Consider the following 26208-nt stretch of genomic DNA (forward strand, 5'->3'; position numbering starts at 1 on the left):
CAACACTTCTGCCATGTAAATCATGAGAACACACACCTCAGCTACTTTGCAGGAACTTGAAAGTCACTTTTGCAGCTTGTAGATGTCTGACAAGCAACTGGGAGGGAAAAGATTTGGAATTTGCCTTCGTACTGTCTGTTCTCTTTGCTGCCTTAACTTTTGAATCTCATTCTACTCAACTCTGTGTAGACTTATCAGTCATTTGAGAAATAATTTTATCCAATACTACACTGCAAGTGTGACCTAAACTTGGGTAATCTCCATGCCCCTTTTAGGACTAAGGACACTACCAACTAATGGAAATACTAGACATCAGAGGAGTGAAAAAGAAATAGTATCAAATTGTGTGATGGGGAAATATCCAGGCTCCTCTTCTCTCAACTCCAGCAGCAACCTCAGTTCTTAGGCTCCTAAAAGGGAAGAATTTATATGGGACACAGGGAAACACCAGGTGATCAAGAGTTTAATTATAACAAAATGAAAGTAAGAATACACTCTAGAAAAAGAGTCAATCCCAATCCTAACAGGCATAGATTCCACTATCCCATCCCCTATACCTATGGCATATCCAGGAAAGGAATGTGATTTTCTTGGAAGCCTATTTAACCCAGAATTCTGTCAGCTATAAGTGGATGTATAGGACGCAAGAGTGTTTACAGGTGTTTAAGTGATCCTAAAATTGAAAAAGCCACCAGTAGAAAGAATAACAGAACTCTGCATGTATGTTCAAAAAGGTTTGAACAAAGCCAGATATTAACCACCAACAACTAAAGATAGGAAAATATCAATTCATATGACTATAATGCATTTCAAAAATGCTCAGTGTCTGTAATAATGATGCAATTTGACAAAAAAAGCTAAAACATATACAATTAGAAAGGGTATGCAGAGCATGCAATCTCTCATATTGCTGGTGGTAATGTAACACATAACAAGCCATCCCAAGAGAAATGTGGCATCATTAACTAAAAATATATTTTAATACTTCTTTCATTATTTTTAGATTCTACTTACATCATTTCTCCCTTCACTTTCCTTTTTCCAAACCCTCTCATATAACCTTCCTTGATTTTTTAAAAATTCATGGCCTCTTTTCTTATTAATTGCTACTAAGGCTTGAAATCCAAGCACTTGGGAGTAAAGAAAGGGGGATTGGGAGTTCAAGGACAACCTCATCTACATAGAGTTCAAGGCCAGCCTGAGCTACAGGATATCCTGTTTCAAAAAGAAACAAACAAACCAAAGGATGTCATTGCATTTAGCCTTTGACACAACCCTTTCTCCAGAAATCTATTTTAAAGATTCCTCGGCAAAAAATATAGCAGGACTTTTTACAAGGTTATTAGTGACAGTAGCACTTGTAACAATACAAAAGTGGAAATGTCCATTAGAGACAGACTATACAAGTCTACAAAGAATAAGGAATATTAGTGATTGATTCACAGTAATTCTCAGTTCAAAGTGTTCAGGGGGAAAAATGGAAAGGTATGGAACTATATATAAGCTATTCTATCATTTCGTTACATAAAATGACAATATAAATATGTAGAACACAAAATACAAGCACTACATATACCTACTGATTTAAAATGAAAGTATAAACTACAAAAATATATTTTTTGTTATTTTTTTTGGACAGGATTTCTCTGTGGCTTTGGAGGATGTCCTGGAACTAGCTCTTTTAGACCAGGTTGGTCTCACACTCACAGAGATCTGCCTGCCTCTGCCTCCCAAGTGCTGGGACTAAAGGTGTGTGCCACCACCACCCAGCCTACAAAAATATTTTTATGGTTATTGTCAAGGAAGGCAGAAAATAAAATGGAAACCAAAGGCTAGAAGTTTGATTTTTTTCTGAATATATCTCATTTTCATACAGTTGGTTTTAGAACAATGTAATATTATACTACTGATTCAGTCTTTAAGCACATAGAGTATAGAAAGATCCTTGAAAGTTAAAATGGGGACTGGGAAGATAGCTCAAGGAGTGCCAGTACACGTTTATCACCAGGGTTCTTAGGTCTGCTGGAGCAGGCTGACTGGATAGATAAGCCAAAACAGTGACTCTGGGTTTAAGTGAAAGACCATGCCTCAATGTATAGGGTGAAAATAGTTGAGTATGACATCCAACATAAACCTCCAACTTCCACACACAGACACAGACATAGACAAAGACACGCACACACAGAGAGAGAAACATTCACATAAACACATACAAATAATAAATAAATAAAATAAAAGTAAAAACAAATGAACCTAACTCTTGAATTGATGATATAGCCATACAATAAGGAAGCATTTGATTACACATCCCTGAGTCATTTACTTTAAGCACACAGAACTATTTTACAGTGTTTTCTTGGGTGTAGTTAAGCACTTTAGGTTCGAGTTTTCCTTCTAGGGTCTTATGTAGGATGGGATTTTGTAGCCAAATATTGCTTAAATTTGGCTTTGTCTAATTAAAAATTTTGCTAGGTATAGTAGTCTGGACTGGCATCTGTGGTCTCTTTGAGTCTGTAGAACATCTTTCCAGATCCTTCTGGCTTTAACAGTCTCCCCTGAGAAATTGGGTGTTATTACAGTAAGTTTGTCTTTATATGTTCGTTTGTCTTTTTTCCCTCGCAGCTGTTAATATTCTTTCTTTGTTTTATACTTTAGTGTTTTGATTATTACTTGCTGAGGGAACTTTCCAGTGTAGTATATTTGGTGTTCTGAATGCTTGTTGTACCTTGAAAGGCATCTCTTTCGTTAGATTAGAGAAAGTCTTTTCTTTGATTTTGTTGAAAATATTATTATGCCTTTGACCTGGTTTTCTTGTCCTTTCTTTATTCCTATTATTCTTAGATTTTATCTTTTCATAGTAGCCCAGATTTCCTGAATGTCTTATGTCAGTATAGTTTTCTTTTAGAATAACATTTTCTTTGACCAAGCTATCCATTTCCTCTATCGTGTCTTCAATGCCTGAAACTCTCTCTTCCATCACTTGTATTCTCTTGCTGAGGCTTGCCTCTGAGGCTCCTATTCAATTTCCTAAATTCTTCATTTGCATATTTCCCTCAGTTTTGGTTTTCTTCATTCTATTTCTACTTTCAGGTCTTGAATGGTTCTCCTTATTTCCTTCCTTCCTTCTTTGTTTGTGTTTCCATGGATTTTTAAAGGGATTTATTCATTTCCTCTTTAAGAACTTCTGTTATCTTCACAAAGACTGTTTTAAGGTATTTTTCTTGTGCTTCAGCTATAAATAAAACATTTATCCCATTTAGTGATTTTCTTTTTTCCAAGTTCTTAATTCATTTTTTTCTACAATTGTTTGTACACATTCAGGAAAGAATGATATTTTTATTTCTGTTCTTTTATAGGTTTATGTTGCTACATATAAAATGCATGGAAATAGTTTTACTCAGAAAAATATGCCAAAAGCAATAAAAACTCATATGCTGAGGAGCCAGAACCCACTTTCTTGAGTATCTTGAATTTTATTGAGAAAAAGAAGAGATGCATGTAAACATTTTAAGAAGCTAATATTAAAATTTATTAAATAAGTGTCTCCATTGATTTCACAGAATACTATATTTCAAATGTGTGGTCTGCTTATGGCATATCACTGTATATCATTAAACATAACTATAAAGATTCTACAAGATACTGCCTAAAGAGCACTTAAGATATTATATGGTCACTAACCAATTATGGGTACAACACCAACAATTTTTTTGCCTGCAGATATGATTATTAAAAATCACCAGCATTATGGTTGAGGAGAAACTCAGTAAATTGCTTGATACACAAGCACCACAGCATAAGTCTGAGCCCCAGAAGCAAAGGAAAAGAGTCCAGCATGATGACACACTCTTGTGACCTGGATTCCTAGAAGACAGAGATAGACAGATTGCTGGGGCTCTTTGAATAGCTAGACTTGTGCAATTGGGAAACTCTCAGTAAGTTAAGGATCCTCCTTTAAAAAATAAATAAATGAACAGCTCCTGAGTAATGACTTCTAAGGCTAACTTCTGGCCTTTACACACATGAACACATGGGTGTGCACACACACACACACATGCACACACATTCACATACAAACACACAATTGCCAGTGTACTAATATAATATTTTAGGGCACAGAAAGTTCTCAATGGGATAGAGAATAAAGAACACTGGTTGGTTTTCAGTTTAATCACAGTCCTTAAACAGATGAACTTTGAAATGGTCCTTAATATTTGGGTCATAAATATCCTCAAGTAGTCCATATGTTAAAGACATGGTACCCAGAGCAGCAATGTGCTGACAGGGGTATGTGGGAGGGCCAAGCTAACTGTGGTCAGTGCCAAGGTTAATAAAAATTCAGGTAGAACAAGCCTTGGGAAGCAAGTTAGCAATCAAAATTCCTTCATGGCCTCTGCTTCTGTTCTGTCTCTGAGCTCCTGACTTGAATTCCTACCCTGGCATCCCTTTACAATGAACTGTAAATTTCAAGATAAAGAAGCCCTTTCCTCCCCAAGTAGTCTTTTGTCATGGTCTTTATAAGAACAAGAGAGAGCAAACTAAGACTTGAAGCAAGAAAAAAGCCCACAAAATTCTTCTACATATATTTACCATAGTTTCTAGTGATGGTGTCTATGTGGCTTCCACAACTTGGCTATCATGAATGCAGCCAAGATAAATACACAACACCAGCTTTTTGCAAGGAATTGGTGTGTATTATAAGATAAGCACATTATCACATAGGGGTATTTCAAAAATCAAGGTATAGCGATTTGTCCTCATGAAGTATGTTTAATACAATTTTATGCTGAAACAAAGAAGAGCAAGGTAGGATAAATTATAGAGATGGAGATGAGGCTAAGAAAATACAGGAAAGGATGACATTATTTCTAGGCCAATATCAGTACTTGAAGATAAATAGTTCAGCCAGAATTACATTTTCTTATTCTTGAATTTTTCTCCAAATTGACCCAGGCACTCAGGGCATTTGATTCCTGGGTTCTATTTGTCTACTTATCTAAAATTTAAAAAACTGAAAAGAAAGATTTGTTTTTCTTTTATGTGCATGAGTGTTTTGCCTGCATATATGACTGTATACCACATGCATGATTGGTGCCTACAGAGGCCAGAATGGGCAATGAATTCCTTGGAATTGAAGTTATTGTGATCTGCCATGTGGGTGCTGGGAAACCCATGACTTCTGTAAGAGCATCTAGTGTTCTCCACTGCTGAGCCATCTCTATAGCCCTGTTTGTTCACTTCTTTGCACATTACTCTTCCAACCTGAGTAATTAAAAAGTTTAGTAATTACCTGATAATGTGGCAAAGGATGTTCTGCTACCTTCATGATAAAGTGATAAAGGTGACATCTAACCTTCCCATACCATACCAATGCCTAATTTATCACTTTGCTCAAACTTTTGATTGAGAAAAGGATGTGAATTATTTGACCAGCTCATTAGCTCCATTAAAAATATTAGCAATAGAAACACATCAAAATTTTGTAAGTGTTAGAGATAACCACATCTTAGAAAAATGTCCGCAGACAGTTGTAGTTTCCCTCCTAGGACTGCTGTCAATGTGCCCCAAATGTTTATTCCATTGTGTTTTCAGTTTAATTTAGTTCCAGAATTTTTTAAATATACTTCTTGATTTTTTGACATAGTCAAGGATGCTTCAACATATGCAAGTCAATAAATGATCTAAAAGACAAGAATCACATGGTCATTTCAACAAATGCAGGAAATGCTTTGACAAAAGTCAACATGCCTTCATGAAAAACATCCTTCAGAAGGTAGGACTACAGGGAACATAACTCAAAATAATAAAATTCTATATGTGAGAAACATACAGCATCTTCCTAATTGGATTAAAAACTTGAAACATCCCATTGTAATCAGTAACAACACAGGGATGTGCGCTATATCTACTCATTTACAATATTGTGATTGAAGTACCACTGGAATAATAAGTCAAGAGACAGAAGTTAAAAGGATCAAATAAGGAAAGAAGTGAAAATATACCCATTTGAAGAAGATAACCCCAAAATCCTATTATAAAACTTCTAGCAATGAACAAATTCAATAATATGACAGGATACAGACTCAACTTGTGCAAAACCAATTGTTTTATATAGATTGTTGTTCTATACACCAACAACAATCATACAAAGAAAGAAATCATTGGCACACTCTCATTCACAATATCCTCAAAAAAATAAAGTATCTGAAAATAATCAAATATATGAAGAACATCTCAATGAAAATGTTAAACCTCCAAAGAAAGAGACAGAGAAAGACACTATAAAATGGCAAGACATCCATGCTCATAGATTGGCAGAATTATTATTTTGAAAATGACCATTTTGCCAAAATCTCTTTTATAGAGGCAATCCCAATCAAAGCTCAACCTAATTCTGCATGTAATTGGAAAAAGTATATTCTAAACTTCATATGGACCCAATAAAGATTCTAGATAGGCAAAACAATCTTGAATAAAAAAAAAGTGTTGGAGGGATCACAACTCAAGATCGTAACATGTATTTCAGAGCCATAGTAATGAAAGCACTATGGTACAGGCACAAAAACAAGTGCAAAATCCAAGACCCTCGAAATGAGTACAAATCACTTCAGCCATTTAATATCTAACAACAATGACAAAAGCATATTCTGGTTAAAGAAAGCATCGTCAACAAATTGTGCCCGTCAAGTTGGGGAACTTCATGTAGAAAACATGAAAATAGATCTGTACCTATCACTCTACACAAAACTCAACTCCAAGGACCTCAACATAAGATGATATACTCTGAATATGATAGAAGAAAACATGGAGAACAGGCTTGAACCCATTGGCCTGGCAAAGAACTTTCAGAACAGGACACCAATAGCACATACCAACAACTAATAAATGGGACCTCATAAAATTAAAAATCTGTACATCAAAAGGTACCATCATTTGAGCAGAGTGGCAACCCATAGAATGGAATTTTTAGCCAACTATACTTCTGATAGGGGATTATTATCTAAAATGTAACAATGAACTAATTTTTTAAAACCCACAAAAACACTAACATCAAAATATCAACCAAATTTAAATGTTTTTATTTTTTTCTTAATTCTGTTCTTTTTTCACCTATTTGCTGTCTGAAGAGAGATAAAATGGTGTGGAGTTTGGTGTGAATGAGGGAAGAATCTAAGAAGAGTTGCAAGAGAGGAAACCATGATCAGAATATAATATATGTAAATATTTTTCAATTTAAAAGTGGGGTATTGGGGGAGGGAGGGAGGAAAATGAGGAAGGAAGAATGGTATGGGGGAGGAGAACATGAGGGATCAGGAAGGTCAAGTTGGAGGAAGAACAAAGAAGGAGAGCAAGGAAAGAGATACTTTAATAGAGGGCACCATTATGGGCTTAACTGGAAATTTGGCACTAGGGCAATCTCCAGGCATCCCGAAGGATGACCCCAATTAAGATTCTAAGCAATAATGGAGAGGCTACCTTAAATGCCCTTCCCCTATAATGAGATTGATGAGTAAGTTAAATGCCATCATAGAGCCTTCATCCAGTAACTGATGGAAGCAGAACAGAAGCAGAGATCCACAGCTAAGCACTGAGAAAAACTCCTGGAATCCAGACGTAGAGGAGGGGGAGTGATGAGCAAAGGGAATAAGACCATGCTGGATAAACCCACAGAAACAGCATTCCTGAGTAAGTGGGAGCACACAGACTCCAGTCTGACAGCTGGGGAACCTGCATAAAACCAAACCAGGCCCCTTGAATGTGGGTGTCAGATGGGGGACCCCGAGCAGTCTATGGGGCCTCTATCAGTGGAACCAGTATTTATCCCCAGTGCACTAATGGGCTTTTGGAGCCCATTCTCTATGAAGAGTTCTCAGTCTAGATACACAGGGGAGGGCCCAGGTCCTGCCCCAAATGATGTGATAGACTTTGATGATCCCCCATGGAAGACCCATTCTCCCTGAGGAGTGAATGGGGGTTGGGTGGAGAAAATGGGAGGACAGAAGGAAGAGGGAACTGGGATTGGTATGTAAAATATGATTGTTTTGATTTAAATAAAAATTAATTAAAATGACAAAAAGTGGGGTATAGAAAGAAATAGTGTTCTCAAAAGATAAACTACAAATGACCCAGGAAGATTTAAGGGAAGTTCAACAACCTTAGCCATCAGGGAAATGCAAATCAAAACTACTCTGAGAATTCATCTCACTCCAGACAAAATGGCTGAAATGAATAAAATAAAATGTAATACATGCTGACAAGGAGGAGAAAGAGGAACACTTACTCATTGCTGGGTAAGTGCAAACTTGTACAGCTACTGAAATCATTGTAAAATTAGATCTACCACAAGATCCAGCTGTGCCAATCTTGGGCATATACCCAAAGGACCTGACATCTTACTACAGAGATACTTGATCATTCATGTTCACTGCTACTCTATTCATAATAGCCAGAAATTGGAAACATCCTAAGTGCCTATAAACAGATGAGTAGATAATAAAACATTTATACAATGGAATATTATTCAGCTACTAAGAAAGTAAAATAAATACAGTTTCAAAGTAAATGGATGGACCTATAAATAAACATCTTGATTGATTGAGATAACCCAGTCTCAGAAAGACAAATATTGAATGTTTTCTCTTATACGTAGATGTTAGCTTTAGATATTTGCTTCAATTAAAACAACCACAGTTGTTAGTTTGGAAGTAAGAGACCAAGAGAGAGGAGGAGATTTTCCAAGGATGGGAAAATTGAGTATAGTGCTATAAAGGGGACCGTAGACTATGGATGTTAAGTGGAGGGAACAATGGCACGGGGAGTAAAGGAGGGAATATGAGGAGGGACAATGAACCCATATATGACACTGCTGAAGTGTCCAAGAACCTGAGACTAAACAGGTCATGGGCCTAGGAAAAAAAAACCTACCACTATTATGCTGCTAAAGTAACAGCAATAATATAAATCCTGATTACATATTCATAGATCAATTCATCACTCAACCCTCATCAGAGAAGCTTCTCCTTGTAGTATTTGGGAATATATGCAGACCTGATCCTGTACAATGTACAGAGGGAGAGGCTTTGGAACATTCAGGCGTAAATGGGATGTCTTTATCAAACCCCTCCCCTCAAGGTTCTGGGATCTGTGTGAAAGAGAAAGTGGAAAGATAGTAAGAGCCAGAGGAGATGGATGACACCAAAGAAATAGCATCTTCCAGGAGTCATGGGATTGTATACATATGAACTCACAGAAATTGTAACAATAAACCCAAGATTTGTACAAAATCTAACCAGACAAAATCCAAGCACTGAGAAGTGGAAGTGGATACAAAGATAAACCCTAACCAAGAAATTATTTGCAACTGATACCTGATGGGAAAATGACTATCCTTTTGCTCAAATGGAGTGACATTGGACATGTCATGTCAGACCATTCAAGGTCAGGTCTACTCCTAGGAGTTGGACAACACAAAATGGACTCCATGTTTTCTGTATCCTTTTTGTCATGTTTTGGCATTTCTTGTCTTTGTTTTTTTTTTTATTTGATTTGATTTCTTTTGTGGGGAAGATGGAGGGACAGAAAACACAAAGTTGGGAGGGAGGAATTGAGTAAGGAAAAAATATGATCAAAGCATAATGTATGAAAAATTTAAGTAAAGTGTAACATCCTAGCTTTATCATTTTCTATATGCTTAAGCTGAGGTTATAAATACTTTGTAAAAGCAAAATAATAATATGTTATGATATCTGATCTACAAATGATCTTGATGCCATCATTTTAATACCCCAGTATGTAAAAATAGTTCAAGCTCACAGGCAAAAAATGTTAGTTTTGGAGATAAGATACTTTGAAATATTACAAAATAAATTTGAGTAATCAAAGATTAGCTGATTTCTGTTAAACAATGTAATTGCTCAGTTAATCCAATTCTGGGCCTCTGTCCTTGATTAAGGATAAGAATCTCTCTGACTTTGCTTACGGTCCCTATCCACACTAACCACATTACCAATGGTGAGCATAACTCTAAACTTTAGAGGCTTGTGTAATGCTCTGCCTGGAGGATTCATTCCTGCTGTATACCAGTACTTATCATCATGAGATGCTGCCCAAGAATTTTTATGTAACTGCTGATTCAACTTAAAATTTACAAAGACTAGATACCATGTAAGAAATAACAACGCAGAAAGTTATAAATTTTATAGCATTGCTCCCTCCATTGGCATGTCTTCTGTAAAGTTCAGACTGTTTTATGTCAACCTAAATATGGTGCATTCAATTCCATGTGTTTTCATTCACATAAATTTCACAGTCTCTCTTGTTACATCAGTGAAGTCAATATATTTGTAGGAAATTTGTTAGATGAGAAAAAGTAAATAAATTCTAGAAAGGGGGATTTTTTTCCTTCAACTTCAGTGTGTCTGTGGGATTTACACCCTAGAAAACTGGATGTTTAAATGTGATTATTTATGATTTATGAGGGTTAAAATGCCTATGGGCTGAAATAAAAGACCACAGTGTTTTTATTTTACTGTCAGTTTCATAAGTCATATTTGAAGAAACTGAATTTCTCATTGCCTTGATGATTTTCCCTTGAGCTAAGTTCAAGATTAGGGATATTTCAGGTTTAAAGGGAGTGTTTAGAAGTTTGAGTGAGATGAACAAAGGAGATTTCTAATTCAAAGTCGTCATAAGCCGTACAGACACATACACAGTACCATATGTGTGTATGGTTTGTGTCTTTATGTTATATGTAGCCTTTTGCCTACTTAGTGCTTCTACTGTCTCCAAGTGTATTACACAACCTAAAACACATTGTAAAGAAATGTATCTAATATAATTTATTTTAGGGCATTTTCAGACCAACATTCCGAAAGGCTAATGTTCATAGACTATTATAAAGATATTATTATAATTAATGAACTCATGGCTATTTATTATTATCAACTAAAACTATAGCTTATATTAGGACTGAATCTGTATTGTGACAGTTTGACAAATGTATCTTGTATTCACCATTACGGTATCACACAGAATGGCTTCACTACCCTGAAAATGTCCTGTGCTCCCCTTAGAAGTCTCACCCTTTTCCCTGAGCCCCCAGAACCAAGCAAACAGTCATTTTACTATCTGCATAATTTTGCCATATCCAGAATGCTACATGGAATAATGTTAGCATGATTCTGACTCTTTTATATTGGATTCTTTTTAGTTTTAGTTTCTCCATATCTTTCATGAGTCGATAGTTTCTTTTTTAAGAGCAGAAAATGTTATGATTTCACCAAATTATATTTCTTGGGAAATATTAGATAATTGTTGGTGAGAAGTTGGCTTTATTTGCCACCAAGGTAAACATTATCCGCAAAATTTATTTTCAGAGGTTCTTCATGCAGAAGTTACTATTCAATTTTTGTAGGTATAATTTTCACATATAATAACATTCACGCAGGAATAAAAATGATGGAAGTATAATTATCTTCCATTCTGGGTTCTGATAAAGTCCAAAGCACCATCAGAAAGAATGGTGGTCAATGTGCCTCCCTATTTCCAAAGATGTCTCCATTTGCGAAACAGAGCATATGGGCTTAGGAATGAACAAAACAAGCTGTTTGGCATTATGTCTATTTCCTGTAGGGCACCACATTTTCATAGTGGATTTCCACAATGCCATTAATGTCTTAGCAATGTTGCTTGAGCAAGCATGGGACACATATTTGTATTTGCTACTTAATAGGTCTCTGTTTTTGCTGCCTTCCATTTTCCCTGCAGCAAGGAGAACATAGGGCCTCTAGCTCCTGACTCAAAGGATAATTTTAAGGATCAAAGGAGATGGAGATGAACATAGCAGAAAAAGTTGGTGTTTGGGCAAATACTTTTCAATGTTTAGATGTCATATTTCATTGCTGTTGCAATGTCAGTATTTGATGGGCTCATTGTCCCAATCTCTTTCCTACCCTTTCTTTGTACCCTGACATTCTTCCCAGACAAGTTTTTGTCAGAGAACTTTATGAGGATTTTATCACATGGGGAAACAAGAAATCCCTAGTTCCAAAACTAAATCAACATCATAGAACAGACACTACTTAAGCCTAAAAGAAGAAGCATCCAAATCTGTCTGCATAGAAAGGTGTAGTGGTAACAATGCATAAGATAGGAATGAATGGAACTGATGGGTTTCCATAGGACCAAGAGCAGTCTCAAGGGCAGCACATGCCTCCCAGAGGGGAGGATTCTATAGGAAGCACAACCCAGACATCTTCCCAAGGTACTCACAGCAACAAGTCAAAGAGCTTCAACTGCTTCCAGGTAGATGCTGGGTGATGGCTTTGCCTGGGTTCTTCCCATCACTTTCCTACAAGGTTCACTGAACTAATTCACTGAGCAGGAAGATAAGTATTGAAAGAACTAATCTCTCTAAGTAAAAAATGACTGCAAGAGAGCTAAACTCAATCAAACTCACTGCCTTCCTCTAGCTTATTTGGTACAGGAAGGAGATCATAACAAAAATTAAGTTACCAAAAAAGAGGTACAAACTCTTGACTACTTCCACCATCACCCCCAAAAAACACCATTATTGGATGAGAAGGAGTCTTGTTCCTCCGGGTTCTTTAACAATATTCCCTATGGAGGGATACTCTCTCAGCCTAGATACATGGGGGAGGGCCTAGGTCAAGCCCCAAATGTTGTGACAGAATTTGATGATCTCCCATGGAAGGCCTCAACCTCACGGGTGTGGATGGGGGTTAGGATGGGAGATGTTGGGGGGACTGGAAGAACAGGAGGGAGAGGGAATTAAGATTGGTATGTAAAATAAGATATTTTAATTTAAATAAAAATTAATTTAGAAAAACAATATTTCTTACAAATGAAAAACAATCCACGCCTTAGCAAGACCAGGAAAGCTTCAAGATAGACTAAGTAATCAAGGTAAAGCAGTTTACTAATCTTAACGCATACCTGCCACACACCAAACACAGGGATATAAATCACCACAGCTAGCCTAACACTGACTTTTGAAACTAGTCTGGCAGCCTTGATCCAAATGGCAAGGGTTCATATTCATACCACATTTTTATGGTGAACACAGAAAAATCATAGAACATTTTAAAAAGACACAAGGCATATTTGGATGCAAAACCTAGATAAACATTTCTATATAGTAAGGGTAGAATGGAGTAGAAATAGAAAAACACAAAGGAGTCAAAAAGAACTGAAGACTTGGACCCACTGACGTCTGAGTCTGAGGGTCTGCACTGGATGGCAGTTAAGTCATGCCATTCTAGAGGGTGAAAGGTGCTCCCAGCTAAAAGAGAATGTAGGTTAGCTCATTGTTGAAAGGCAGCAGTTGGAGGTGCTACATAGAACAGTCATAAGAAAGAGAGCTAAATGAAAACGATTACCAACTACCACCTGTGTCTACTCTTTTCATCTTGCTGTGGGACCTAGAAAGCAGGAGGTCACAAACAGAATTGAAAGATTAAGAAATGAATCAAGCTAGCCACTGACTCTGATAACTCCACTTAAAATTGTTGATCCCCATGGACAAGAGCCTTGAAATGATAATAAAAATCTGATTTCAAACAAGAGACCCAGGGAATAAGAAAAGGCAAAAGAATATGGAATAAAACTGCACACAAAATAAAACCATACACAGCATTACAACACAGGAACATGAACATCCTACAAGAATAGTTTTATGGAATAATATGACTCAGGACTTAAAATTAGTATCCTCAAGATGCTCGAAAAGATAAAGGAATAACTTTCATTTAGAAAAGAACAAGAAATAAAAATGAGTGCCTAAGTTTAAAAAAAAAAGAGCACAATAGTATTTTTGAAAAGAAACACAAGGTCATTGGAATAAAAATACAGAGACATAATGAAATAAAGAAGGCCACAGTGGAAGACAAATTATGGCTCTACCTCAATGGTTCTCAACCTTCCTAATGCTGTGATCCTTTAATACAGTTCCTTATGTTGTGGTGACCCCTGACCACAAAATTATTTCATTGCTATTTTGTAATTATAATTTTGCTACTGTTATGAATCATAATGTAAATAATCTGTTTTCTGATGGTCTTAGATGACACCTGTGAAAGAATCATCTGACTCCCAAAGGGGGAGCAACTCACATGTTGAGAACTACTGGTCTAGAAAATTAGAAGACAAATAGATGGAATTTACCAGGAAGAAGAATGAAGGAGTACTTGAGAAGTGTTGAGACAGATTCCAAAGCAAGCTTCACGGAGACAAAAGTTGTGACAACATCTGAAGGGAATTTACAAGAACTGGAAAATAAAATACCTGATTCAGAGTTGTATTTCAAGTAGTGGCAGCAGAATAAGCCACATCTCAATGTATCATATAGAGTATGAATACTGTAATGACAGAAAAACATTTACAAGAAGCCGGGCGGTGGTGGTGCATGCCTTTAGTCCCAGACATCTTCCTGCAGAGGCAGGAGGATCTCTGTGAGTTCGAGACCAGCCTGGTCTAGAAGAGCTAGTTCCAGGACAATCTCCAAAGCCACAGAGAAACCCTGTTTTGTAAAACCAAAAAAATAAATAAATAAAGAAGAAAGAAAAGAAAGAAAGAAAAGAAAAACATTTACAAGAAGTTTGTGCAAAAGAATTTCATCTATAGTGAAAAATACACCTTTATGTCAACAACCTGCACCTTGGGAAACTGCTATAAAACTTGAAATTCTGTAGACTAGCCTCGAGCCAGCATCAATGATTAAAAAAGTTCCACTGAAGACCACTTCATAATCTTCAGTTACATGACACTGTTTAGGGTTGTTTGGGCTAGCAAGAAACATATTTGCATGAGGAAAGCACTCCTAGTTACATTCCTAGTATGCTCACAGACCTATTTCAAATATGAATTCCCGATTGTTACTTTATCCAGACTAACAAGTAAATAAATCACCATACACATCAGCAAATAATAACCCCTAGAAATGCTATATATTTGCACTATCAGAATAAAAATCATAGAATAATGTAAATGAATGTTTATAAAAAGTAAAATTTTAATCACAAAATGAGTTGTCAATGTTACCAAAACTGACCAAAAATTTTTGAAAAAGAGCCTAATAAAACATTAAGAACTCACCAGGCATTGGTGGCGCACGCCTTTAATCCCAGCACTCAGGAGGCAGAGACAGGCAGATCTCTATGAGTTCGAGACCAACCTAGTCTACAAGAGCTAGTTCCAGGACAGCCTCCAAAGCCACAGAGAAACCCTGTCTCGAAAAAAAAAATTAAGAACTCATTTTACTTTATTGTTTAAGAAAGAAATGCAATGAATGGTTTAAACAGAGAATTCATGAAATAGAAAATGGGTTTGAGAGGTATATCCATAATGAATCTCTGAGACACAAAAGATGAAAAATTTGAAGTGTAAAGTAAGAAGGAAATGACAAAAATGAGAGGATCTATTTAGAGTACAGAAAGACGCTTGGTGCCTTTAAAAAGTACAAAAATCAATGTGTCCTGACTCACTTGTGAACTTTTGAACCACTTTCTACTTCATCAGCTTAAATTTCTTCACCCTAACGGAGACTTTCCCCTACTATTTATCTTAAAACTATTGCCCAGTCCACTAAAGACAATTTTGTTGCACATTCTATATTCTTCATTGTATAACCTAGAAAATTGGTTCAAGACTCACTCATGAATTCATGTATTAGGAAACATCACATAAAAACTAATCTCTCATTACTCAAGGCCTCTAAATATGACTTGCTTAAAGACCCAAAGGGGAAAAGGTCAGATCGTTAGAATACTTAATACTATGTTGATAGAAAAATTCTCTCTCAGCAGGTGCAAAAATCCATAAACAGAATTCATCAGGGAAGGCAAGAATAGAATACGAGTTTTTAAGAGATAGGGCAAAGAGAACAGATTAGGTAAGAAAATTACAGGAAAACCAAAAAAAAAAAAAGTTACAGCTAAATGGAACCAGGTCTGAAGAAAATAAAATAAGAAATCAAAACTGAGAACTGTGCATCATGTTGAAAAGATAAAAATAGTAAAAACTGGAAGACTAAAAACATTGATACTACAGAGATTCTGTATAATGATTTAGGAACACTAATGATGGAATCACAGACACAGGAGTTTCTTGGTTGAAAAGAAAGAAATTCAAGTGTGCTGATGAAAAGGACTCACCCCTTTCCAGGCAAAAATCCATCTGGGATCTAACTGAGCTATAATGTGTTGAAATGGCTGTGCCCCATTCTGGGGGCCCAGGGTGGATCTATTTCCTTTTTCTTTTTAAGCTTCCAGAGGGCACCCACATAGTTGGCTCGTGGGCTCCCTCCCCCATCTTCCAGACCATACAATCTATTTCCTAGCCTTGATCTTTTGTTTCTGAGAACATTAATGGTGAGAGTAGGCCCACCTGTTCGACCAGGCTGTATTGTCAATTAGTATCCTTGTGTCCATCCACAACCTAAATTGCCCTTTGTCAGGTGAGATAACATTCAGTTTTCAGTGATGAGCAATCTGTGTATCTCAGCTTCCTGGGGCTCATTGAATTGTGTTTCAGAAGCTATATTCATACTGCAGCTGTGATCAATTTAGCTCATAATTTATAAACATCTGAGCCACTTTCTACTTAGGTCTTCAACAGCCAGCCTAAGATTCTTTTCCACCATGAAGCCTTTCTTCTCCATATATCCCATCTACCTCTTCATTACTTATCTAAACGAAATATCTGCATAACTTCTAAGCAGAAATTCTTTAATTTACTCTGTCACTCATAATTTTTTTCACTTGTATTTTATCCCTAAATAACCCTTAATATCTTTGGGGAAATATGTGTTCACAAATCATGTATACAATCATTACAGAACAGTAGAAAGCGTAGAAACCAAATGGAAAATATAAACTAAAGTATAATCTAGTTATTAAAGATGCAGAGAAATATGACTGAAATATTAATAACACTGTCTCATAATGGAATTGATGTGTTTGTCTCTCTCTTTGGAGTGTTTTCTACCTCAGAGCTGTGCCTTATACAAGGCTCAGCACATTGCCTTCTGAATATCTGTGACTTCCTCTGTAGCTGCTCAGAGAATCAAGGGTAAGATTTTATTCCTCTTCTCTGCCCAAGTTTTCTTCAGCTTCTCCAAACTTTAACACACACACAAAACATCTTATAAAGGCAAGGGAATTAATTCATCCCAATTAAGGGCAGAGATAAGAGATAAATAGCCCCAAAATAACTCAACATCCTTGAGTAGGTCTAAGGCACAGTACATGGAGCTCATCATAGGGATCCCTTTTGCCCTCAGCTCCATGTCCACAAGAGTAATCCGCTTCCTCAAGCACATCTTGTTGGTTGCTCTTCTCCATTTGACTTTGTTCATTGTATGGCATATGCTTCCTGGAATCACTTTTTTTTCATGGATCTATGAATATTTATTGTATTTACATTTCAGTTTTTTCCCTTTTTCATTTTTTATTTCATTTTATATTCCAACCACAGTTCTCCCACACCTCCTCCTACCCACCCCTGCCTCCTCACACCACCCCTCTCATTTCCCCCCATTCCACCCCCAGTCTACTCCTCCTCATGGGTAAGGGCTCCCATGAAGAGTCAACATAGTCTGGCACAATAAGTTGGGACAGGGCCAGGACCCTCTCCCACGCAGTAAGACTGAGCATGGCATCCTACCATAGGGAATGGGCTCCAACAAGATAGCTCATATACCAGGATTATATTGTGGTCCTACTACCACTGAGCATGGCATTCCACCCTAAGGAATGGGCTCCAACAAGGTAGCTTTTGTACCAGGTTTGTATCATGGTCCTACTCCCAGGGGTCCCTCTGATAATCCAAGCTTCACAACTGTCTCCCACACACAGAGGGCCTAGTTCAGTCCCCTGGAGTCTCCACAATTGTAGGTCTAGAGTTCATGAGTTTCCATGAGCTTGGTTCAGCTGTCTCTGTAGATTTCTCCATCATGATTTTGACCCCCCCTTGCTCATATATTCCTTCCTCCCTCTCTTCTCCTGGATTCCCAGAACTCAGCCTGGTTCTTGGTTGTGGATCTCTGAGTCTGGTTCCATCAGTTACTGGATGAGGGCTCTATGATAATAGTTAGGGTATCCATCAATCTGATTTCAGGGGTAGGCCAGTTCTGGCATGCTCTCTACTATTGCTACAAGTGTCAGCTGGGGTCCTCCTCATGGATTCCTGGGAGCAACTCTAGAATCAGGTTTCTTCCTAAGTCCATAGTGGATCTCTCTATTAAGATATCTCTTTCATTGCTATTCCACTGTATCTTTCCCTGACTAGGCCATCTCCTTCCTTTCTGCTCTCATCTCCCCTCCCCTCCACCTTATTCTCTCCACTCCCAGTTTGCCCGGTAGATATCATCTAATTTCCCTTCCCAGGGTGATCCATGTGTCCCTCCTAAAGTACTCCTTGTTACCTAGCTTCTCTGGATCTGTGGATTTTAGTCTGGCTGTACTTTGCTTTATATCTAATATTCACTTATGAATGAATGCATATGGTGTGTGCCTTTCTAAGTCTGGGTTACCTCACTTGAAATGGGTTTTTTTTCTAGTTCCATCCATTTGCCTGAAAATTTCATAAGGTCATCATTTTTACCTCAGAGTAGTACTCCATTGTACAAATGTACCACATTTTCCTTATCCATTCTTTGGTTGAGGGCATCTAGGTTGTTCCCAGGTTCTGACTATTATGAATAATGCTGCTATGAACATTATTAAGCAGATTGAACATCCTTTGGGTAAATGCCCAAGAGTGGTATCCATGGGTCTTTTTTAGAGAGAAAAGGGTTTATCTCATCTTAAAGGTTATAGCCCATAAGTAAGGAAAGCCAAGGCAGGAACTAAAGTAGGGCAGAATTCCAGTAGGGAAGGAACTTAAAGCAGAAATCCTGGAGGAACTTGCTCACTGGCTTGAGCTCACATTCAGCTACCTTTCTACACAGCCCAGGCCCACCTTCTTGGGTTGGCACTGTCCACACTTCCTTCTGACTTAGTCTGGGTGTCTTTCCAGCTACTAGCACATGCAACTAGCTCAGTGAGCACCTGGGCTTCTGACCTCTGACCCTGGTGGCTTTGGGAATTGGTGTTTCCCTTCTTTTTATTACTGCAAGTGAAAAAAGAATGTCTATTAGCTAATGGTTGTCTCCATCCAAATTCAAAGCCTGGTCAGGCCTGCAGTGCCTACTTCTGTATGCGGGGACTGCAGCAGGTTTGCTTGCTCTGAAGAGTCACTAGTGCCCTGTAGTGAGCAAAGCAGGACCACTCAGCAGCTCCTCTGAGTCCTACCCTATCCAGTCGCAGTCCCCTAGGCAGCTGGCCTGCATCCTCTAGGCTTCTGCCCTGACCTCCAGCTCTGGAGTAGACAGTAAGGAGGATCCAGAGGAAGACCCATTCTAAGGGAGTCTCCAAGCACAGCTTTGAGGAATGTGGTGGGATGCTGGTGTTGTGGGCTGGAGAGGGAGAACACTCATTTAATTATTTGATCACTGGGGATCAACACTTATGTATCCATGGGTCTTGAGATAGAATGATTTCCAGTTTTCTTAGAAACTGCCATACTGATTTCCAAAATGGCTATACAAGTTTGCTCTCCCACCAGCAGTGGAGGAGTGTTCCCCTGACTCCACATCCTCTCCAACATAAGCTGTCCTCAGTATTTTTTATCTTAGCTATTCTGGCAGGTGTAAGATAGTATCTCAGAATTGTTTTGATTTGCATTTCCCTAATGATTAAGGATGTTGAGCACTTTCTTAAATGTCTTTTGATCATTTGAAATCCTTCCAGTGAAAATTCTCTGTTTAGCTCTGTACCTCATTGTTTAATTGGGTTATTTTTATTTTCATGTCTAGTTTCTTGAGTTCTTTATAAATTTTGGAGATCAGCCCTCTGTCAGATGTAGGGGTGGTAAAGATCTTTTCCCATTCTATAGGCTGGTTTTGGTTTTTTTTTGGTTTTGGTTTTGGTTTTGGTTTTGGTTTTTTGGGGGGGTTGTGTGGTGTGTGTGTGTGTGTGTGTGTGTGTGTGTGTGTGTGTGTGTGTGTGTGTGTGTGTTTGCCTTATTGACAGTGTCCTTTGCCTTACAGAAGCTTTTCAGTTTCAGGAGGTCCCATTTATTAATTTTTGCTTGTTACTGTGTTACTGGTGTTATATTTATGAAGTGGTCTCCTATGCCAATGTGTTCTAGGCTACTTCCAACTTTCTCTTCTATCAGCTTCAACACAGCTGGATTTATGTTGAGGTCTTGATCCACTTGGATTTTAGTTTTGTGCATGGCTATAGATATGGTTCTATTTGCAGTCTTCTGCATGGTAACATCCAGTTATGCCAGCACCATTGGTTAAAGAGGTTTTCCTTTTTCCATCATACAATTTTGGCCTTTTTGTCAAAAATCAGGTATTCATGGGTGTGTTGATTGATATCACAGTCTTCAATTTGATTTCATTGATCCAGCCGTCTGTTTTTATGCCAATAGCAAGCCTGTTTTATTACTGTAGCTCTATAGTAGAGTTTGAAGTCTGGGATATTGCTGCCTCTGGAAGTTCCTTTATTGTACAGGATTGTTTTTAGCTATTCTGGGTTTTTTTTTTGTTTTTCCTTGTGAACTTGAGTATTTTTCTTTCAAGGTCTGTGAAGAATTGTGTTGTACTGGAATCACTTCCAATGTAAATTGCCTGTTGTAATAAAATGGATAATATGTGCCACTTGCCAATCTTGCAAATATCCACATAAATAAAGGTTGTATCTCAATAGATGACCTGTGACCTGATGCCCTGGCAGAATAGTTTAGCATTCTATGGAGGAACTGATGTGGGCCATTTCACTTCTCTCCTTTTAGCTGACAGAGAACTATTTCTTATCACCTCCACTTCAGCCTCAGCCCCTTCACAAAGGCTGAAAATATAGATAATTTCTGGTAGCAGTGTAAATTTGGATCTACAAGTGGTGCTATAGTCATGCAGACTCTTTGCTTCCATTTTGTAAAACAAGAAATAAAGGAATATCCTGTTTCTTCTTATTATTGGCACTGTGTAGATTTTTGTCTTGACCATCAAATGCATTGGATCCAGAATAACCTTGCTTTGTATGCATGAGCTCCACAACCACTCCCAAGTATTTGTCTTTGTATCTGCATTGGGAGGAACCAAAGCTAAGAAAAGCATACATCACTTCTATAATATCAACCAGTCACATAAAAGTAGTAGCAATACTACTACTTTTATAGTACTACTACATACAGTAATAGTATTAAGAATTATCATTAATGAGTGATCATGCTATCATGCAATAGGCACTTATGTGCACTCCATGTGTACAATTACCCACAGTGGCCAGAGAGATTCCCTGGAACTGGAGTCATAAGCACTTGTTAGCTACAATGTGGATTCTGGGAATTGAACTCAGATCCTCAGCAAAAGCAACAGTGCTCTTAAACACTGAGCCATCTTTCTGGCCCCAAACAATATAATCTTAAAGACTTAAAAGTTTAAACATTACAAGTTGTATGAATTTAAATTTATAAGTAGATAGCAAATGTTATGTTATGAAAGATCCAAAGAAATAATATAAACAACAGTTCTATCTAGGAAGAATGCTTTAGTAAATTGGGGCTGTTATCATAATATAGAGCAGGCTTTCATTTATCACAGTTCTGCAGGCTGTGAAGTCCAATATCAAAGCAGCACTAGATCCGGGGGCCCAGTGAAGATCCATTTCCTGGTTTATAAATAGCATCGTACAGGCTAGAAGTGAGCGAGTTCCCTTGCCCTTTTCTCCTAAGAGCACTAATTCTACTCATGAAGGCCCCACCTCGATAAATGAGTCATCTCTTAAAGGCCATCCCATCACACTTGTCATTGTGATTTGAATAGGTAAATTAGAGGGAAATGTAAGAATTCTATGAGCAAAGAGTGTTTATTATGATTTAGGTTTTGTCTATGTTTTTCATCATTTCTAACTACTAAAACTGAGCATTATTATTCTTACAATGTGCAAATACCTTAAAAGTATATTGAGAAAGATATTTCAGATGTAAATGGGGTAAGTTTTTTATCTTTAGAAATATTTTTATCTGTAGAAATATTCTACATTTATATTATACATCAGCATGTAAAATGTAACTGTGAAAATAAAAGCAAAGGAGATGAAAAGCTATTCACACACACACACACACACACACACACACACACACACACACACACACACACACTAATAAACACGGGGAAAGGAGCTCAACTTTAATCAGATGTTAAGCACCAAAACATCTTAATCAAATAGATACATATTAAAATAATGAGATTCCATTGATGTCATTGAACTAGAAAATTAAATGATGGTATCTGCTGCTAGCATGGATCCTGAAAAGAAGGTCTCATACACATCTTCTGGCAGTGAAAAGGCCCAGTTTCCGGAAGGCCCATCCCAAAGGCCCTCAGTTGTGCTTCTGGTTGGTACATGTGAAAAATCAGAATATGCACAACACATTCTGTAAAAATGTGTAAGATTGTTTCTAGCACTGTTTTATTATTTTTATTTCTTATAGAAACTATTGCTTTGGGTGATGACATTATGTAATTTTGTTTTCTGTTTTAGAGAATGAGATGTAAACCTACAATTGAACTCCACAAAGAACTTTTGTTTTGCTTTCTCTACCTTGATTCCACTATGTAATAGAGGACGATAAAGGTGAACTAATTTTGTAGCAGGTCACATACAGACAGGACATGGAACTCCTTCATCGCTCTGTTGGGACATGCACAGAATGTGACTCTGCTTTACAAATATTCCCTAGGCATTGAGGTAGAGTCAGAAGGACTAGAAGTTTAAGGTCATCCTTAGCTATGTAGCAAGTTTGAGCCTAGGCTAGGCTACATGAAACCATATATATATATATATATATATATATATATATATATATATATATGCAAAAGGTGGGATATAAATGAACTCAAGACAACTTTTTAATCTCTCTGAGCCTTCAAAGTCAGTTAGCATTCCAATGTCACCTATAGGCTTTTTCCTATATCAGCAACTACTAATTTATCATCTAAAGCACAAAACAGATACCCTTTATTTCTACAAAACAGATTACCTCATGTTTTATTCTTCACATAATGAACATAAACAACAAAGCTATAATGAGAAAAATAGTATTTTCCTCAGAAAACATGATGGTCTTGATTTTAATTTATGATCTGAAACAATTTAATGTCCACTCTCTTTGTTTGATAGATTGGACATTTCTTGATCCTTATTAATATAATATTAGAGCTAATGTTAAACTACTCAACCCTTAGAAAACGAATGGACATTCTTGTATTTTCAATAAAAATGTATCTATCATTCCTAGTCAAATCACCAATTTGTCACACTTTGTAGTGCCATAGCTGTCAAATCTATGATGTCATATCTTGTGGAGATGTGCCTTTATTTCATATACCATGGAAAAGCCTGTGTCTTGAATATAAAATGTATCCCATTTCACAGATGAGAGTATCTGACAATCAAAGTGGGATAATGAAAGAAAATATGCACTTCAACCACAGACTGGACACAGTCCTCCCTCATTTGCAAGCAGGTTAAATTGTCCAGAATTTTATGAGGCAGTTGTTAAAGATAGTTATTAACAATAGTAGTTTCTATAATTTTTATAAACTAAAAACCAAATAGATTCTAACAAATCAGAGGTTATACTAAGGTCTCCAAAAGCATTATCAACCAACTGTGAGTTTATTATTCTGTGTGCCCTTGAGGTTAAGCATATTGTGTTTTTACATTAGATATATACAAATGGTGTGTGTGTGTGTGTGTGTGTGTGTGTGTGTGTGTGTGTGTGTGTGTATTATGGTATGGTTTGAATGAGGAATGCCTCCCAGAAGTTCATGTATTTGAACATTTACTCTCAGTTGGTGGTTGTGGGGAGATAAAAGAAAATAGCCCCCAAAGGCAGTGGCACTATTAGGAGTTGTGGCTTTTTGCAGAAGGTGTGGCCTTGTTGGAGGAAGTGTGTCACTGTGGAAGTGGGTTTTGAGGTTTCATATATGCTAAAGAAACACCCAGTGCCTTAGTTCACTTCCTATTGCCTATTTTAGGACTCTCAGCTCCATCACCATGTCTACCTGCACACCCCTATGTCCATTGATGATAACAGACTAAACCTCTGAAACTGTAAGCAAGCTACCACTTAAATTAAATGATTTCCTTTTAGGAGTTGCCTTGGTCATGGTGTCTTTTCACAGCAATAGAAATCCTAACTAAAAAAAGTGGTACTGTTATAGAATGTGGTACAGCCTTCCTGGAGGAAGTACATCAGTGGAGAGTTCATAGCCTTCGCTCCTCTTCCTGGTTGATCTCTCTGCCTCCCATGTGCAGATGAGATGGTTAAAATGTAATCTCTCTATTCCCAGAGTTCCAGAATGTTCATGGTCTTCCCTTCTGTTACTACAGTTTATTGCCTTGATAAGCCAGCTCTTTCTTTCTTTCTTTCTTTCTTTCTTTCTTTCTTTCTTTCTTTCTTTCTCTCTCTCTCTCTCTCTCTCTCTCTCTCTCTCTCTCTCTCTCTCTCTCTCCTCCCNCTATCTTGGCACTCGCTCTGGAGAAAAGGCTAGCCTGAACATTCTGGAACTCTGGGAATAATGGTCATGCTTTTAGACTCCAAAATGTTTAAAACCTGACCTCTTTCTTGAAGATCATCTTATTGTAAAATAAATAGGAACAGTAGAAACTTAACCCAGAACTATACATTTTGTTATCACAAAAGAAGCATGAAATATATTAATTTCTTATGTTGATCATTTTGAACTTATAACAAAATTGCTGCAGAAAGAAAATGTTGATAGAGATATATATTATTAGTTATTCTTTCTCTTCCACAAACATCAAAGCCCTTACCCCTGGTACTCACTCTTGGGACTTTTTTTGAAAATAAGGTTTTGCAGGTATAATAAATTTAATCTAAGGATAATGAATTATCTAGTATGGTTGATGCCTTGGCAAGAACAGAAAAAGGGCAGCATGAGATGGAAGACTTCAAAATATTGGAGGAATATAAAATGTCTGCACATACAAATCCATCTATAAAGATGAAAATGTTATATTCTCTTCATGACTACAAAGAAAGTCTTTATGTGAGTCTTGGCCCTCCTATTTTATTTTAAATTATGTATATATCTGTGTGTCTATGTGGTGGTACTAGTCCATGGAAAATAGAAGAGACTTTAAAGTGCCCAGAGCTGTAATTACAGATGGTTTGAGTCACTCAGCATGGGGGTTGGGAACTAAACTTGGGTCCTCAATAGTAGCACTAAATGATCTTAACCATAGAGCCTTCTCCCCAGCTCCATCTCCTGACGTTTTATATATCAAATATTGAGTAACTTATTTAAAGTGTTGGGACATTGTCTTGAAAGTGTTGATGCTGTATCATGCGACTTTACTAGAATCACTTATGTTAAGTTACTTCACAAACTGTATAGAGATGTACACACTTGGCATTCCATTCTTTAGAGCAATAAAGACATGTTACTTGAAAAAAAAAGTGTGATCTCTCAGCTTCCTGCTGCTGTACCTCCCCTGCTATTATAGACTGTAACCCTCTGGAACTTTAAGCCAAAATAAATCTTCTTCTCAAGTTCTGTTTGGTAATGGTCTTTTGTCACAGCAACAGAAAAGTAGCTAATATACATACATACATACATACATACATACATACATATGTATGTATACACACACACATATATATAGGATATATATATATATATATATATATATATATCTTTCCATATGTGTGGATGTGTGTGTTGTACATATAACAATGAATCGATTAACATCTTTTTCCAGCTCAACATTCAGCATCCTGACTTTGATAGTCTCAAATAAGCCAGAAAATACTGAAACTGTGGGGAAAAAGCATACATATTTTATATCAGATTCCCTCCACATACACCTCAGAAAGTCTGATTGTTGGTTAGTTAGTTGGCTGATTTTGTTGTTGTTGTTGTTGTTGTTGTTGTTGTTTTTGTTTTGTTTTGTTAATTAAGACATGGTTTCTCTACATAACACTGCTTCTTCTAGATCTCACTATGTAGACTTAGCTGGCCTCAAAAATCTCAGAGATCTGCCTGCCTCAGCCTTTCTATTGCTGGGATTAATGGCATGTGCCACCACACCTGGCTAGAAAACCTGCTCTTAA

This window comes from Cricetulus griseus, chromosome 6 (genome assembly GCF_003668045.3).
Source record: "Cricetulus griseus strain 17A/GY chromosome 6, alternate assembly CriGri-PICRH-1.0, whole genome shotgun sequence".
NCBI lineage: Eukaryota > Metazoa > Chordata > Mammalia > Rodentia > Cricetidae > Cricetulus > Cricetulus griseus.